Here is a 14641-nt window from a genome sequence, read left to right as displayed (position 1 = left end):
TCAGACGTGTCCACTCTCTCCACTGGTTTCCAATTACTAGAAAGTCAATGTCTTGGTCCTTATCTTCTAGGCATTCAGTGACCTAAGATCATCATAATAAAAGAGCCATCAGCTCCACAATTAAAACCATGGTCAACAACTCTGCTTCTCAGGCACAATGGACCTTTCCACTATAAGGGTAAAGCTCACCTATGAAGGAGACAAGAACTTTCTCTGAAGAGCAACATGGATAAACTTCCAAAGGAACTAAAGACCACCACTAACCTTTAGTTCTACTGTAAGGCACACTTCTTTGGTCTGCCTACTCTTTCATATAGCACGATGTACATTTGAAAAAAAAAACCTACCAAAACCCATACTGCATACTCAGTTGTCCACCGGAGATGATAAGGGAGAACTCCTCACTTAACGTTGTCCCAGTTCACGTTGTTTCATTGTTATGCTGCTTATGTATTAGAGCACATGCTTATTTAGAGTTGTGCAATGCTCCCTTATAACTTCATTTGGTTGCCCATTTTGTCCACTACTTGCAGGATTTTCCAGAGAAACAGCCTATCCTTGGAGTGGGGGGGCTGCAACTAGGATGGGCGGGCAGCCCCTCATCCACTCCCCTAAGTTCACTATAAGGTATGCAGTTGGGCAGCTGCAGTTAAGCTGCCACTCTCCCTACTGCCGTGCTGCTCCTGCTCTCTGCTTTGGAGCTGCTCCTGGGAACCTTCCGCTTGCTGTTTGGACAGGTGCAGAAAGACAGAGGTACTGATGTCAGGATGTCTTCTCTAGTCCCAATCAAGCCCTACATCCATATCCCATCTTCACAAAGCAGGATATCACAGCTACATTTCGTAAGTCTAGACTTCATGGTCTGCTTACAAGTTACTGGAAGTGAGGTCAGCATACTTAAAGGAGCAACATGTCGTTTTCTGCCTCTCTTTCTCAAACACACACACACACCCTGGCACTCCACAGCCGTGTATGTGCAATTCAGAGGAGAGAGTGGTGCACTCCAGCAAGATAGTGTGCATTCATCATCCTGTTCAGTTTCTGTAGGGAAGTGTTTGCAGCCTCTGCACTGTCTATTATGTTTTCTCCCTCCTGCCTCAGTCCATTCTGCCTCTAGAGTGTGAGGCTACCTTAACATGTTAACCCATGAGGGTTCAGCTGAGTGCTAGTTCATCATTTAGTAGCATTCCCTGGGAATTATTCCACCCTCTGACTCCAGCACCTCTACCGAGCTTCACAATTATCATTGTTGTGTACAGTATTCAGTTGTTTAAAATTATTTAAAATGTATATTGTATATTAGGGATGTAAATACCCATGTAATTGGTTAACCAGTAAATGTGAAGTAAACTTCATGTTTAACCCGTTAACCAATTAAGAGGAGCCACGTCAGTCCAGCTGTAATTCTCCATGACTCCCAGCAGCTGTGGTGAATTCCCTGCAGCTTCCCTGTGCAGGAAACTCACCACAGCTGCCAGGAGCCGTGGCATTCCCTGTGGCTTCTGGCAGCTGCGGTGAGTGTCCTGTGGCTCCCAACCTGCACAGTCAGTTTGGGAACCACGAGGAGCTCACCACATGGGTGGGAGCTGCGATACCCAGTTAACCACGGCAAATGGCGAGAGTTTCCCGTACTGGAAAACACTCATCAACTGTAGAGAGAGATTTGGGCTGTACAAGAGCCCATACAGAATAAAGGGGAAGAGATCATATTGGCAATATGGTCAATAATTTTTAATTTCCCTCTTTTTCACTTTGTCTTTGTTTAATAAAAAGTAGTTCCAAACAAAATTTTAATTTCTTTCTTCTGGTGAAACTTTTCCCCTAATTTAGCTGTTTTCTGTCCTAAACCGCTGGCTCTGATAAAATGATCTTTAAATTACCGTATATACTCGAGTATAAGCCGAGTTTTTCAGCACATTTTTTGTGCTGAAAAATGCCCCCCTCGGCTTATACTCGAGTCAGCGTCTCGAGAACTGACTCAGCGGGTGGGCTCAGCGCGTCTCTGCCGCCGGCCAGGTCTAGCCGCGTGAGCCCGGAGCTCCGGCCCCGGTAACCGAGGCGCTCGGGGCGGGGGGCGCTGCCGGGAGCGGGCTGGGCTCCGTGTGTCGGGGGCCGTCGCTGTGCGGGGCGCTCGGAGCCTCTGCCAGCCGCTTGGGTTGCGGGTGCACCCGCAGGTGCTGCTCGGAGCCAGCGGCCTCGCCCCGGGGCCGCCGGCAGGGAGGCTCGGGGAGCAGCCGAGAGGGGCTCTGGCCTGGGAAAGGTCCGGGCGGGGGCGGCGGGGGCTGAGCTGGTTGGGCCGAGTGTCCGAGCGTCTGTTCCCGTGTGTGACTGGTGCTGGCGCTGGGCGCTTTCTTGCAGGCGGCCCTTCAGGGGCTCATTGGATTGGCGGGAGGACTTTGAGCGGGAGTTACGGTATTTTTGATACCATATTGTTTTTGTTGACCCCCTTTTCCACTTACAGAGCTAGGTTATTTTTTTTTCTTTGAAATAAATATTCATGTAATTTTATTGGTATCTATCTTCATTTTTTACATTTACCAGTAGCTGCCTCATTTCCTACCCTAGGCTTATACTCGAGTCAATATTTTTTCCCAGTTCTTTGTGGTAAAATTAGGTGCCTCGGCTTATATTCGGGTCGGCTTATACTCGAGTATATACGGTATTTCTCATTCAACCATTTTTATATTGGACAATTACTGTCACTTTTACTATATTGATGCTGTGCACACTGGTACATTAGAAACTCTTAAAACAGTAAAATCAGTGATAAATACCCACTAAGCAGTAATTCTGATTATTCTTTTGGATTATGTTGCTAGATTTGCTGCTGCTTCAATTTGAGAGAATATCAAGATTCTCTCAGACCTGCCATTGACTTATCTAAGCACTCCAACTCAAACAGTTATTGATCAAGCTTCAAGCCGTATTAAATGTTTTTAAAGCAAACACATACCTTGCAGACAAAACAACCAAGAAGATGCTTCATTTTAAAAAAAATCACAAATAACTGAAAAACTTTGATTGGTCAAATTATCAAGAGTTTCCTAAGGCAGCACTGAAAAGCTCTTTTTGTTGAAAGCTCTTTTTGTTGCCAGTCTATGATTCTGCTTCAAGCTCAATATGCTTTTAAAAGGCATGAAACAATCACACAGATCTATGTTAAAGCCAAAAGAAAAAATTGAACTATAGCCAGCAGCTTTATTTCAAAGTTACTACATAAAGGTGATTTTCAACTTGTAAGAAATCAGCTAGAAGTACCTTTAACAGTAAAGGCATCAGTGTCTCATACAGATTTTGAATAAAATAATTATTGAGAATAGCATTGTTAGTAACACTATGTAAGAAGCTATACTATTTATTTTATTTTCTCCAAATTTTGAATTAAAGCTTACTTTGTTAATAAGTGTACTTTCTGGTCAACCCCTAAGGACACTGATGAGCCCAATGGCAACAATTCTGTTTGCTTTCTGAAAAAGAAATCCATTAGCTAAATTATTTCTGAGTTTGCCTCAGAAAGGATTAAGTAAAATCATGGCCCCAGTGAAGTCAATGACAAAAATCCTATTAACATTAACAAGGCTAAGATTTCAACAAATACATAAAAATATACAGCAGAACCTCAAGTTTTGTACTTTGTATATTACATATATGTTACAGTATGTAGTGTTTTTAAACAACTTGAAGCTCAGTAAAACATCCTGCTTACTATTTTTCAAGTTAATAGTACTTATTACCTAATAACAACATACCAACCAGGATAAGTAAGTTTTAAGGGTTAGAGTTACAACCAGAGAACATTTGCGGTTCCATAATTAGTTTCACACAGATCTTTGGAATACATTTATGCATCTTGATGAGGGAAGGGTAAGAGAGAAATGATGCCTACTGATTATGTTTAATTCTAAAGATAAAGCCATATAATGTATATAATTATTAAGAAACTAATGCTAAATGTTACCAAACTGCCAGTAATCTAATTTTGAATAAGCTACCTTCCTATTTCCTCCTCTTAATATGAAGCTGATTGTCAATGAAGTCCTTAAAGACTTTTTACTACAGTAATACATTAGAGCTTTTGATAATATTTCTAATTGTTTTAATTACAACATATGCAAAAGTCTACTCACTGCAATGGTCACATATCAAAGTACTGATGATAACTGTTTTCTTAATTAAGAATAAGTCTGGGTGTATACATAAAATAAATCATTTGCTGAAACTCTACAAAAGCCTGTGAATTTAGATTCAAACTTTACAAAACAGACTTTTGCAATTACAGTATGGAAAAGGACTAGTTAATAACATAAAGCAATAGGTGCTTTACGTGCTTGCTAATAAAGTATTTAACAAATCACTGTTTTCATACTGTAGGAAGGTGCTTTTGTGTTAAATTTTGCTTGTTTAATAAACGTATACATTGATCTTGAGCAGCCTTGCACACTACAGAATGCATCTTGCTTTGAAGCAGCAAGCTCAGACTTCTAAACTCTCAGTAACAGTGATATTTTCTGTATACACTATGCTTTTTTTCTATTCAGATAATATCATCTGTGTAGCCCTAAAACACATTGATATCCAGAGTACAATACTTTTTTTTGGAGGGGTGGGGGGAAAATTCATAATGGACAGAAGTTGGTTTTACAGAAAATATATACAAGGTTATGTAGTATGTTTGACATATACAGTATCCATATGTGTCTCTCACAAAGTACACACATACAAAATATTATATACTTTATTACACAGAGTCAGAGAAACAACGACTAAAAGATACATTAATATCAAAATGTGACGGTTCAGCTATCTTCAAAAACATCCTTAAATATATGCAACGGGTCTTTTGAAAAGCACATTCTTTTGAGATTTTATTTTGTACGTTAAGGGTTTTTTTAAATACATGTCCTTCATTCATGCAAATATAAAGAACTCTAAAATATATAAAGGAATATAAAAAATATGAACGATGTACTTTTAACACAAGAGCCTCAGCAGATGACAAGCCATTAAGCTTTCACCTCTGAGTAATTATGATGACTGTGATGTCTCTTTTATATCTTCATTTTTTAATTAGAATCTTTAATGTGTTTAACAAGCAATTCTTCCATCAATCTTTGATGTGTTTTACTTGTAAAGCAATGACAGTTTGCAGTTCATTCTCCTTAAAGTTCCAGAGAAACCATTTTCCACTCACTTGCTTTGAAAGCCATTAAAATAACTTGATGAAGAACAGCAGCAGGGGGCTAATGGAAGCCAAGGCTTAGTAACAATCTTTAGATTTCCCCCTAAGACTTTCTCACAGGCACTTCAGAAAAAATCCTTAAGACCTTTCATCCTCCTGCCCTCTCCCACTATCAACAAAACCAGTACACAGTTGACATGCAACTAGTTCCACGTTTTCATATTTTCTTATTGCCTTTACTTTATTTGAATGTATAAAAGCTAAAACTTTTATAAAACATCTGTTGTCCATAACAAGACCAGTGCTTCATCTTTCCACTTGCGAAAGCTACAAATGTATAAAGATTTAAGCAGCAGCTTCTTCTAAACTTACCGCCTATACTGAAGATATGTGTGCAAAGCAATACATCTGCTACCCTAACAGAGAAATATAAATGACAACTTGAACTTCAGAAATTTGCTTATGTGTATTCCAATTTTTACTTAAGTATTTTGGGAATCTTCAGGACAAAAGGCTCCCTCTAAATGCAACAAAATATTTTAAATATATAGATTTATCCTAAAGAAGCAGTACTGTCAAATGATCTCTAAGCAACCTAAACAAATGTTGAACTCTGACACAACTAGTTCTTCAGATTGCAATTTTGGTCCAAATGTAGGATAGGATTATGTAGGGGACTGAAGCTACATGGTACCGCATTCATCACCATTGTATCAAACCACCTTATTCATGTTATTACTCTAATATAACTCGGAGGGATAGCTGTGTTAGTCTGTAACTTTAAAAATGAGTAGTTCTGGGGCATCTTAGCCCATAAAGCTCATGATGCTATATATTTATTAGTCTCTAAAGTGCCATAGGATTACTCATTGTCTCTAATACAACTGTTTGGAGTCCAATTCTTAGTAGTTACAAGTTCTCAGGAATTCCTGGAGAAAAATCTATTGCTGCACTCAAGATACAGTATATAATATTTTGGCAAAATGAATGGCTTCTCTTCCTGCAAAAGGATCTTGGAGGAGATGAATACATTCCAGTGTACCTGTTACCATCCTAGGCTACTTTAAAACTGGGAGCTATAGTTGCATGGCATATAACTAGGAATAAGTATGTCTCCTACAGGATGCCAGATATTAGACTTCCAATCTCTGACACAGGGGCACAAACATGAGACTGAAGGTCGGGTAAGTTCAGTCAGGGTTTCTCCACAGGGAGAGATTACTATTCTCTCCCCTTCCAACTTTGCAGAAGCTGGGAAAGCCGGAGGTGGTTAGTACCCAGTATTTCAAGGTTATTTACATCTGTTTTGAAACACTTGTTTGAAAGTAAAGCTACCCCTGAGGAAAGGATCCTAGACTGCACAGTTGCTCCTCAGTCGGTGAGTTGGCTCACAGTTTATACTCTCACATCTTCTCAGTTTCTACCCAGGATTAATGAGCCTGTAGTACCTTCTACAGTCTGGGAAAATATTTTATTTACTGTAGTGGGACAACTGCCTAGAAGTCTGGAAACAGCCCTCTATGGTTATACTTCACACATTTCTTCTTCTAGATAAATATATTACTCTAGTTTCAACTTTCAAGAACTTTTTCAAGCCTCAGATGAAAGTTGTAGAAGTACATGAGTCAGCATTTAGGTTTTTTACAAGCGACACAAAGAACGCATTTGCCAGTCCATTCGCTCTGCCTAACTGGCTATATCGTCAACAGAGGAAATGGATCCATCAAGAAGTGGAAAGAAAAATCCTGGATTTGTGGCACAAAAAAAGCCCAAGTAGTGCCATAAAAATAACTGTAGATATCTGAAACATGCCCCACCACTGTGTTATATAGATACCATGCACTGCAAACAAATTAAAAAGCATCAAAGTACCATATAAAATAACAATGACTTCCATCTCTTCATCATTGTAGCGTGTCAAAAGAAATACCTGTAATATTATTATTGGTTTAGCAGTAACTGTGCAAGAGTTTGCTAAAAGCATCACTGCAGATTGAACATAAAGACAGAAGAAAGAAAAAAAAATCAACAGCTGTATTCTCTCCTTTCCTGCATTATTTTTCAAACAAACTGGAATGTTTTGTTTTTTCATGAAAGGGTGAATCTTTCCCACATTCATATTTAACATTTTCAGAGAAAGAATAGCTTTCACCTTTAGGAGTTTTGCCCTCATTTCCCTATAATGTATTCATCACCACTCAGCACATCTGCCCCAGCAAATCCTATTTCCTGTTCTATTCATGAGGCTCAGTAACCTGGAGCTTTAATGATTGCTGCCACACTTTTCCCATGGCCTTCTCACCTCTCAGTCTCCCCCCAAGTACCCAGCTCCCATTGTTTATCATCTGTTCTCCCCTGCTGCAAACTGCTGTCAGATGTTCATTTATCCCTAATCTTACTCGCTGCCTTTGATATTCTTTCTAATCCAACAACCTGTCAACTGGGGCATCAGCCCATGTCCAGACCAGCTGCTCTGTCACAGGCCTTAAGGGTCCCCCTCAGCTTCATGGGAGACATTTAAAAGATTTTGACACAGCATACACAATGTGAAACAGATAATGTTGTTTTGATCCATGATCATGGCTTTTGTATGACACTAGTTGATCACTAATAAAAACTAAATTTCAGTTTATTTAAACTTAAGTATTTACTATAATAAGATCTTGTCCTGCATTTAAGGGACAACATGTTGAAAGCTAAATTCTCGGACATCAGGGAATGCTGCTTTATCTATAAACTATGTAGAACAACTAATTCACACACAAAAATGTAGTTATTTTACATACCCTGTTGAATAAAAATAGCAATGTCCCTGTTTGAGATAAATCACTTTCTACTTAGTGTTTTCAAACCAAATTATTTAAAAACTTATGAGTTGTGACTGAAAATGTAATAAAAAAACCCATACTAAATAAAACTAGACATTTACAAGTAATTTATTAAAACTGTTTGCAAAGTAGAATAATGTGCTACTCATATAATATAAAACATTAACATTTGTTTTTCTGTCTTAACATTTTACAGAATATTCTCACTTAAAGAAGACTTCATCACTTCCATAACATACAAATCCACTGCAAAGATTTTTAGACTACTACTCATCAATTATATTAAAACATACACCATCTGTATATTAGTCTGTAACTTTAAAAATTACAAGCAGCCCTGTGGCACCTTAGAAACTAACAAAAATATATAGGATCTTAAGCTTTTGTAGGTAAAACCCATTTTATCAGATGAGTTGGAGTGGAAATAACAGAAACCAAGATATATAGATATATATATATATATATAGATATATATATATATATATATATATATATATATATATATAACAGCAAAAGAAGTACCTGTCAACTGTAGGACTGGTGAGGCTAATTAAGCGGGTTGGAGGTGTCCTATTTGTAGCTTTTGATGTGAAAACGTGGATCTTAAAGGCAGAGGAAATTGGCTTTGCTACATGCTACACTGCTTCAATGAGAGAATACCTTATACTAAGAAATGGTAAGTAGCCCTTTTTATTTATCTCTAACCATTCATTTATTTTGAATCCCAATTGAAAGCTCACAGAGATATGTGGTAAAGTCACAAGTCATAATTTAAACAAAAAACTAATTAAAGATTGTACAAAATAGGGATGTTAAATGTTTATTTTTGCAAACTAGGGATGTCAACGTGTAGTACACGATTAACTGATAAGCCTGGCTTATCAATTAATCCTATCAACTACACGCATTCCTCACCTTGATGGGGGGAGGCAAGAGCCAGTGCCTGGGGGGAGCCAGCTTTTAAGCCATTTCCCTACTAACACCAGATCCTATGTAGCCACCTGCTCCCTCCCTTACTGCCTCCCACACAGGCAGTGGGGGGTGGGCATGAAAAAGCTGGTGCTCAGAGATAGCCACAGATAGAGGCTGCTCCGTAAGATGCTGGCACAGCCTCTGTCCTGCAGGGAGCTTGGACCCCTTGCTGACAGGGGCTGCTGCCGTGGAGCAGCCTCTGTCTGCGGCGGGCCCAGGCTCGCCGTGGACTGAGGCTGATCCATGGGATCCCAGTGCAGCCTCTCTCCATGAGGAGCTCATGCCCCCTGCAGACAGGCGCTGCTGCCGCCCCATACTACTGTGCCAGCAGCATGGGGCAGCAGGTGGCAGCCAGTCTGCATGGGGAGACAGTTATTAAACTGGCTCCCCCTTGCCACTCCACGCTGCTGCCTCTGATACAGAGACAGCAGTGCGGAGTGTCAAGGGGCTCCTCGGGAGCGGGGCTGGAGTCCACTGGCTGCCAGCCCCACCCCCAGGGATTACCAAATAATAGAGTAACCAATAAGAATTCATGAGGTTAATCGACTATTCAATTAACTGATATTTAAGATCCCTAGTGCATGGCTCTCTCTCAATAACCAATATGGCGGTTCCTGTAGTCTGACTAGTAATGCTCTTTGGCCAGTAAATCAAAACACCATAGTTTTCTAAATTAATTTATTTCTTAAATATAGAAAACTATATACAGGTAATACATATTGTAGGCTTCAACCTGCATTTACTGTAGTTACTGGCACCTTTGCTACAGACTTTAATGAGTACAAACTGAATTCCTGCTCTCTGTTCAGTTGTTGCTCTCATAACTCCACACTCATATGTCCAGAACAAACAAGACAGCCTCAGTTTCTCACTGTCTTCCTGGCAATACTTCAAATCTCACATCCCCTAAAAATCTTGGTTCCTGAGAAAGTGTAATGAGAAACTCAGTCTCACACAAGTATACTTATTTTTAATATTCTATCTTTGTAATTTGAGATTGCTCCCTGTTTGTAGCTAAGTAACATGAAAAATAATTGTACTCCACTGTATGCAGATTGCCATCTATTGCATGTAGAAGTTGTATGTTTTTACTGTTCTGTAAGGTGCCTACCATTCTCTTTGGATGATACAACCAAACAGTAACAATAGATGGAGTTGAATTTGTTTCATTCAGCTACCTACATAATACCACTAGGAGCAAGATTCCCAATTTAAGGGATTTTCTGTTAATACAGTAATTCCTCGTTTAACACGTGCCCGCTTAACACATTTTCACAATAGCACAATTTTTTTTTTTTAGAGAACGCTTTTTGAATTACACGACCATCCCCAGAATAACACGTTTCCCCAGCCGGCCCGTTGCCGGAAGTTGTGCAGGGCTTTCCCGCACAGCAGAGGAGGATTTGTCGCTCGCCGCGCCGTTCCCAGCTGACTCCCCTTTGCCAGACGCCTTGCCCCATCTCCTCTGCCCCTGCTTACAGGCCGGCGGCTAGGTTTCCCCGGCTGGCCTGTTGCCGGCGGCTGCGTGGGGCTTCCCCTGCTTCCCTGCAAAGTGGCGGAGGGTTCGCTGCTCGCCGCGCCGTTCCCCAGAGACCCCCCCCTCTCCAGACACAGTGCGGGTCCCAGCAGACCCGTCACAGGGGCATACTCCCAACCCAACTCCCCTCCCTTCTCCTCCCCTTCCCTTCCCCAGAGACAAACAGCTCCCCCTCCCCCCCCCCCCGCTGTAACCCAGTCCCCTTTCTCCCCCAATCTTATGTCTCGGCCCCAACAGACACCACCCTTGAAACACAACCCCCACCTTTTCCATTACTTTCAATAGGAAAATTGACCCTGCATAACACGTTTTCACTTAACACGATCATTTTCTGAAACATATCTATAGTGTTAAATGAGGAATTACTGTATTGTGTTAAAATTAAGTTTTAGGAGCCACCATGCCCCCAGCACATTCCCATTGGCCGGTTTCTAGCAGAAACCAGCCAATGCGAGCTGCTTGTTGGATAACAGGCAGCTAAGAAAAACCATGCCCCCCTCTCCTGGCTCAATTTTTCCATGAAGCACATGGCCAGGCTAGGCTGTCTGGCTGGGAAACATTTTAAATTTGCAGGCAGGCAGGCTTGTTTGGCAGGTGGCAAATAAGTCTCTTGGCCACAGCCTGCTTCTGGCACCCCAGCCCCAACTCTCTGTCCCCCCCACTCAACATACCTAAACCCTCTTACACCCATACCCCCTCCCAGATCCGGCACCCCAATCTCCTGCCCAAGATCACAATCCCCTCCTACCCTAGGTCACATCCCAAATCCCTGCACTTCAGGCCCCTGCCATAGGTCACAACCACCTCCTTCACCCAAACTCCCTCCCAGACTCCATTCTCCCTCCTGCACCCTCAATCCCTTACCCCACGCTCCCTTCTGCACCCAGTCTCCATCCCAGACCCTACACCTCCTCCATTTATATCATGGAAGAGCGCGGCCCTCGACCACTTTCCAAAATCTTGGAAAATCCCTGTCAAAAAGTATTGCCCACCCCTGGACTATACTTAACCTAAAAAGCTGGACATTTCTGCCACTGCTAACCAATTTATACATTCCCAACCAGTGTTCTCAGTGAGCTTCTGTGACTGCTCAGGAGAGATTCAAATGCTGCCCATCTGATGAGCAAAGCGCCCACAGATAGGTTTTGTTTTTACTGGTGGTGCACACTCGCCTCAGTGCAGATAAAAATGTATTCTGAACATGGATGGAAAAGATTACAGGGAACATTGTTCCCAACCATTACCTTCTAACTGTCCCTAAGCTATTTCACATCAGGAACAAATGCAAGCCTAGTGGCCAAAGTGTGTTAAATGGTGGGGAAAATCTTCATTCTAGCACCACATTTATCAAAAAATACCTTGATGTTTCTCTTCTACAACTCTGACTTTGCCAATTTTCTTCACATTTTCCCTTCAGAAACACCCAACCACATCTCATGCTAAAATAATTTTGAAATTTAAAAAGCATTACATCAGAAGTTTGTGGCAGCGCCATGAGCAAAGCCAGGTCCCCTTAGTTCTGGTCCCAATCCTGTGTCTTAACTTCAAAACCATAATTCACTTAAAATACAGCATATATGCTCATGCTACCATAAAAACTATAACTTCATATTTCCTTATGTTTATGTATACAAAGTGCTATGTCATTTCAGCAATAATTGCTGTCTTACTACTTTGCATTTACTATCACGTGTGCTAAAAAATGAAGGAACTCAAAGAAATTCTGAGAAAGAAATAACACAATTATCTTTAACATGATTGCTTTGACAAAAGAACTGTATATATTACTTGGAAAACTACTTCCTACTACTGGAGTCTTTGAAGATTTAACAGACCAGTGTTACTTGTTTGAACAGGTTACCTAAAATTCTGTTTATTATTTTCACAGCAGCATTTTAATTGTCAAACTAGAAAAAAAAAGTTATATGTTTATCAAAAAGCAGAAGGAATCTCCAGAAAATGTTTTAGGCAGCTGGGAACATTCTTACTACTATATTAAAAGTATTTCTAAACGTGGAATTAGTGGATACAGTATAACAACAACACAACTATTGCTTTTTATCTTCAAAGTTCTCAGGCCATTAATTAGGACTCAATCTTGCTTTCCCTGCATGGAGCTCATTGCTCATGGTCTTAATCTGCATACCCCAGTGTGATAGTAACTCTTAAATCTAATTTTAAAGTGCATAGAAACAGAGATTAAGGGGTTTTCTCTAGGCCACAGAGGAAGTCAGAGTCAAATCTCTTAAAATCAGGAATCCTTGTTCACAGTCCATGAAATGAGTGGACTGCCCAACACCCTTATTATTACCTGGGTCATTTTCTGCTCACTATACAATACACCAGGAATGTTAGCAACTTTAAATCTTCTTATTCCCTTAAACTAAAGGAAAAGACTACACTTTTAAAAGATTTTTCCCTCTTCCATTTCATTTGTACGTGTATTTTAAACTCAGGAGTGAATGATTGAAAACATTAGTTAAAATAAACAATATGATAAAGTCAAACATTGAATCATCTGAAAATAGATGCTTACATAAGACTAAACAAAGTTTCCTGTTACAATTGGTCCCTTTGATTTCAGTTGGCAACACTGTTCTGGTTTGCCATAAAAACATAAAAGCTGCCATACTGGGTCAGATCATAGTCCGTCTTCTCCAATATCCATCCACGGCAGTGGCGTGCATCAGAACTTCACAGGGTTTGTACACAACAGGACATTTATGGAATGATCCTCCTGTCTCCCACTTCCAGCGTCTTGTATTAAGAGATCTGGGGTCATTCTGACCACGGGGTTACATCCCTGCCCATTTTGACTAACATCCACTGACAGACCTATCCACCATGAAGTTTGGATCTTATCTAGGTTTTGATTTTTTTTAAACTTAGATATACTTTGGGGCATCATAACATCCCATGTCAATGAGTTTGAATGTCCTGCCTTCATTCAAACAGATGCTTGTTCACCATTTGAACATATACACTGGAAAATTTAATTGCAGTTTATACTAGCCTAGCCTGTGCAATTCCAAAAGTTCCTTAACAGATCACTCAGTTAGAATTAAAAGATAGGAAGTAGTGAAGAGAGCTGTCTTGTCAGAACAGGCATCTAAAACAAAGCCCATGTGAGCGAGTCAGTACTATGAACTGGGATTAGAAGAAATCAAAAAAAATCTGGCTCTCAGTCATGTACTTAGCACATTACACCACATCTCTTACTTTAAAGAAATCAAAGCACTACGACAGCACAACTTTTCTGCAAGTGCTTACTGGAAATAATGGAAGAATAAGGAACACATAGTGAATACATGTACTATAATGAAGTGAATATAGTCCCCACGGAAAGCTAGATTGATTAAATACATCAGGGTAACTTTCTGCATCAAATATTTTTGGCCTTGGTTATGCTATGAAATTCAACAATAGCTTTTGAGCATGGCTGTGGCCCTACTGGTTTAAAATTAAATATGGTCCAGCCTGTATGGACAAGGCAATGCCTGCAGGCCAAATTATAATTTCTATCAGCTACCTCATTTAAGTTTATCAACTATTGTTTTACTGGATTCCTTTGATTGTGGAAATAGGATAAGAAAGATCCACGCATTTACAATTGAATCTCCAGTCAAGTACTGAAATCTTTAGACGGAACAATTAAACTCAACTAGGGATGGTCTAGAGCAGTGGTCCCCAACCTTTTGGGGCTGCTGGGTGCCCGGGGGCAGGGCCGCGCAAGCGCCGCGCACCCGGGAGTGGGGCCACGCATGCACCAAGCGCCTAGGGGCGGGGGCTGCACATGCGCTGAGCACCCAGGGCACAAGAATGGCTTGGGCCAGCCCTGGTCACTTGGTGGGCGCCATGGCACCTGTGGGTACTGCGCTGGGGACCACTGCTCTAGAGCAGTGTTTCTGAATGTGGGCTACAGGCCGGAAAGCCACTAACATGCCCACACCACTTTGTTTGCCTAAAGGATTTGTATTATCCAAGAGAAAAAGTCCTGATTGGTTAATATTTGGTGATAGCTACAAACAAAGTCAAGTAGCTGCAGACAGATGGATTAGTGTTAGTTTTTCAGCCCTAAACAGTATCAAACCAATGCCCAAGCACTGGCAATAGGGGACACTTTAA

The 14641-nt window shown here is 40.7% G+C and overlaps 1 protein-coding gene across 1 annotated transcript in view; it reads right to left on the bottom strand.

Annotated features, from left to right (window-relative positions):
* The window catches only part of NUDT14 (nudix hydrolase 14), a 108226-nt gene that overhangs the window by 92455 nt on the left and 1130 nt on the right, over window positions 1-14641 (bottom strand). The window lies entirely within an intron of this gene.

Source organism: Pelodiscus sinensis, chromosome 4 (genome assembly GCF_049634645.1).
Source record: "Pelodiscus sinensis isolate JC-2024 chromosome 4, ASM4963464v1, whole genome shotgun sequence".
In the NCBI taxonomy this organism is placed as follows: domain Eukaryota; kingdom Metazoa; phylum Chordata; order Testudines; family Trionychidae; genus Pelodiscus; species Pelodiscus sinensis.
Note: the sequence above shows the minus strand (reverse complement) of the source record. Positions and strands in the feature narration are given on the sequence as shown.